This window comes from Micromys minutus (assembly GCF_963924665.1).
Source record: "Micromys minutus genome assembly, chromosome: 26".
Lineage (NCBI taxonomy): Eukaryota > Metazoa > Chordata > Mammalia > Rodentia > Muridae > Micromys > Micromys minutus.
In genome coordinates this window covers 5923042-5927371 of record NC_137961.1, presented here as the reverse complement: position 1 = coordinate 5927371, position 4330 = coordinate 5923042, and positions in this window count along the sequence as shown.

The following is a 4330-nucleotide window of genomic DNA, read 5'->3' as shown; positions in this document are numbered from 1 at the left end:
ACTAAAACTTAAAAATAATCAGTGGAGAGTTGAGTGGTAATCTGAGAAGGACTTTGCTGCTTTTTTCTATATTTTCCCTTCTTATCCTCATCATCACTAGTACTTTCTCAAAAACAAACTCTCCATTAGAACATACCTTGTTTTGAAATATTTAGTAAGCACTACACAACCCAAAATTTCTAAAGAAACTTTGCTTATTTTTTATAATTGGATGTTTCATCGAATATTAAAACCTCATCAAGGAAATAAATTATAGTTCCTGTATAATTCATATATATGTTTTAAAAACAACTTTATTTTGCTAAGAATTTATTATAAACTGAACTATTTGCTCATGCATTATGATATTAAAGTCTAATTAGAGGAAACTAAAGAGCATTACTTTAAAAACACCAATGTGAAGTTGAGGAGAAATCAGTAATATATTATTTAGCTTTACTATTAATACAAAATTTGAAATACTGTACAGTGAGGTGTGCTCAAGAACACTACTGTTATGCTGTTACCAATTACTCATTCTCAACTGTAATATATACACACAGTCATGAAACCACAGTGATGTGCCTTATGGATGATCTAGCATCTCTACTGCTTCACTGCCAAGCTAAGTACTTGCTAGCTTTTTGTCTAAATATTTATACTATTACGGCTTTCTTTTAGTTTAAGTAGTATTTCCCTCCAAAAGGGACTTTCCAATTTTTAGCACTAATACTTAAAATCAAACAAACCTGAAAATATTGACAAGCTTGCCAGTCCTTTATTGCTCTACAACAGGCATAAAGGCTCCAGGAGGGATGTTTGCATTCTAAAGAAAAGTATGCAATACCTTAAATTGTAAAATACTAGTAATTGATACAAGCAAATAACATCAACTAAAACTTTTTCTTTACTAGTTTTTCCTTGTCTTTTACAAGAGAATAGTCATTGTATTATTATACTACAAAAACATGTCAACTCCATAATTAAAAACTTTAAATGTCAGGTATACAAGTAATGGTATTTTCTCCAATAATTCACAATTTTTTTTACAGTTTCTGCTATTTTTGGAACAAACGTTAAAATTTCCACGATTTGAGTATCATTAAATATGAATTGAAACACTTGGCATCTCAAAGAATGGCAGAACTTGCAATTAATTCTGTGACATTAGTGATCTATCTCCCCTTTATTACTTTACTTCTTAAATACACATTCTACTACCATGGCTCTTTTCATGAGCTGTTCTTGCTTGAGAACAGTGATCTAATCGTGATGAGCCTCTCTGTTGTACAGTTCTGTTAGAGCTGGAAAGCAGAACACCTAGCCAACCTAGAATATGCATCTATTTATGTTATAAAAAGTAACTTCAAATCTACGTTAAAATGAGTGGAATTTAAACCAACTTTGCAAGGGCTCTGATTTTATAAGAATGTTAAGGTGGAGACCTTGCTTTGAGATCCATTTAAAAAAAAAAAAAGCAACAAAAATAAAATTCTCAAGATCTGTTGTACTTGAGTATTTAAGTTTGGGCCAATTAAATTGACTGTTGAAAAATGAGGACAAAGCCATATTAATGTTCTGAAAGTTTAAAAAAAATCACTATAGTGACAAAATGAAGTATAACTAATGACAGAACTTAGAAGTTTATCTCATATCTAAATGTTACTTAATAATCGGGCCCTAAATATCTAGAGAAACATTCAGTAGCAGACAGCGGGTAACTACATAAAATAATACTTTTTTTGCATTTGGTAGCTAACAAGTGATGTCAAAGTAGTTCTCCAAAACCTGTCAATAATAATATAGGAGTTGCTAGTAAATTATCTTCCCTGAGGTAAGAGACCCTAAATAAGACATTGTTAAATATCCAATGAATATGATCCTTAAAATGGCAATAAAGACCTGTAAGACCCGTGGCTAGTCTCACAAGTACATTTCAGAACGCTATCTCAAATGCAAGCAGTAAAGCTTAATTGTAAAATCCAAACTAAAAACTATAGGAAGGTATGAAGCATTTCAAATACTAGCATTTGCTAAATTTCTCAGGCCTCTTTCCTATAATTTCCAATAAACACCTGAAACATAGTTTAAGGGCTGGGAGATGAATGGGCTACCTAGGCTTGCTCTGTAGTTCCTGAGTGACCATTCCCTTGGAGCTAATTGTATATTATTCATAATACTTGTTGGCAGTGTCTTGTTTCCTTCAATGTGAGCAATTGTTCATTACCAGCTTTCTGGACATACACTACCTTTAACTGCCTGGACTTTGGGTCATCAACTCAAACTTAGTAGGATTACAAAATGGATTACTGAAGGGAAATATTTACACTACTACTTCAGTCTTCAGTGAACGCTGCAAATACAACTGAATAGGCTTGAATTACAGTTATGTTACATCTAGGGCTAAAACACCATTTTAACTTGAGATCACAAGCTATTGTGGTCCACTGATGCAGCACAGTGGCATCACAACGGTAAAAAAGCATCTACACTCACATAAATACACGAATGATGTTTAAAACAAACCCTCTCAAAACCTACCCCACCATTCAAATTTCAACCGATTTAAAATATGTTCAAGAATTCAGATGAATTCTCAAACCTGTTTCTTGTTTGGTTGTTAGTCTGCCTGTATTTTCTATCAAGGGAGAACCCAAACTGTTATTTATACCCAATTAAGTTTCTAACCCTAAATACTACTACTGTCACTAGAAACAATGAAGTATTGTCAGAAATTTAAGTTCATCTTCTAATCTTCACATGTGCATAATTTACACTAAAATCAAGTATTTAATAGGGAGATAAAATTTGTCTCTAGACAGGCATGGTAATGTATGCCTTCTAGTCCCAATACCTGGGAGGCAGAGGCGGGCAGATCTCTTCCTAAGGCCAGCCTGGTCTATTTAGTGAGCTTCAGGCCAGCAAAGTCTACATAGAAAAAACAAAATTTGTTTCTGATATTCCTACCTTGAGATCCTGCCAGTTATTAACTTAAAACACCAAGCCACAGAAGAGCATCTGTTAAAACAGGGTGATTATATCATTTACTTGAAGCAGTACATTTTCTGCTTATTGAGCAGTTCTCTTGTACTTAAACCAGGAAAAAAAAAATTAGAGTATCATAGTGGCTGAGTGGGCCAAAATAATAGTGGTTAGTGAAGGGACTGGGGGGGAGTATTTAAAACACAGCTAATTGTTAGGAATTTGGTAGCTATCTTCATGCAAAATTAGTAAGCAATATAAAAGTTACAAATTTTCCTGGTACTTTAATGTAAATGGATGAGTGGAGATAAAATATTTCGAAGTTGATATGATAAACACAATCCAGGTGTGTGTAGTAGTAGTATGCATTATCCTAACCTCAGCTACACTGTTAAAAGTCTAGATTCTCCCTTCCTTCCTCATTTAACAAAGTGGGTTAATCAGTCTGAAGACTCAGTTAAAGATACTGTCACAGAAAGAAAACAACACCTCCCTTATCTAGAAAAAGTTAGAGTACAACATCCCTTTGGAGTGACCAGGAAGAGATTTTAAACACCTGATAATGTATTTTCTGACATACACTTTTGTAGAACTGCAGACAGCTCTGCATCTGTTACATGTGCAAACAGAGACAGCCAGGCTTCAAATGCTCTAAGAGATTATATTAACACACATCTGTCATTCAGTCATTCAAATTCAACTTAATTTTAGTAAACAAAGGAAGATGATGGACTGGAATACATTTACAATACAAATCTAGAGAACAGAACAAGAGCACAGTACCAATCTCAGGAATATAGCTGCTTTACTAATAAGCATGAAAGTCTCTGAGGAAGCTGCACTGGAGAGTTAATGAATGCGACTTGAAGCAAATGCTAATGGTTTGTTGGAATAAACTATGCATCAAGTGAAGCCAACAAAAAGAAAATCTTAAGGACTCTTAAGAAAAAAGGAAAACATTTTTGGTTCAAAGGGGCTTAGAGACATTTAGCATATACAGGCTTACACACCACTGTGTCAAAACTATAGAACCATTCATACTGATAAATCCTTTGTGACTCTGACATACTCTGAAGTTAGAAATTAACTACTGCTACCAGTATTTTTAAATATTCTAGAACAAAATGTCATTCTCTTATGTAATATTTAAAAAATAATAGGTGGAACTTGACAAGGCCAAGATTAAAAAAATAATGGCAACATATTATCAACAAGAGCATACATCTAATCATGCTGGCTCAGACCAGCTAACTGAATCACAGGGACTTTATCGTATTAGGATAGATATTTCTTCCCAACTTTGCTCAAATCAGGAAATGTTTTATCATTACTCTAGACTGTCAAGATATTTTTGCCAACAATAGCTGTC